Genomic DNA, 322 nt, shown 5'->3' with positions numbered 1-322 from the left:
AAAAAAAAAAAAAAAAAAAAAAAAAAAAAAAAAAAAAAAAAAAAAAAAGGAGGTGCTGGGGTGTATGTATGCTCAGGTGTACATACAGCTCAGATCAAGAAATATAATTTAATATAAAAATATAATAAATATTATTATTATAAATAGAATTTTTATAGATATATTTATGTAATAGTAAAGAAAAAAAACAATAATATATTGATGTAAACTCAAAAGAGACAAAAAAGAATGAAAACAGGAAAAGAGAAAGAAAGAGAGAAAATAAATAAAACAAAAGAAAAAGAAGGAGACAAATATATATATATATATATGTATATATATA

Source organism: Eimeria mitis, genomic scaffold (genome assembly GCF_000499745.2).
Source record: "Eimeria mitis Houghton genomic scaffold, Emh_scaff796, whole genome shotgun sequence".
In the NCBI taxonomy this organism is placed as follows: Eukaryota; Apicomplexa; class Conoidasida; order Eucoccidiorida; family Eimeriidae; genus Eimeria; species Eimeria mitis.
The sequence above is the reverse complement of the archived record's forward strand: the minus strand, read 5'-3'. Positions refer to the sequence as shown.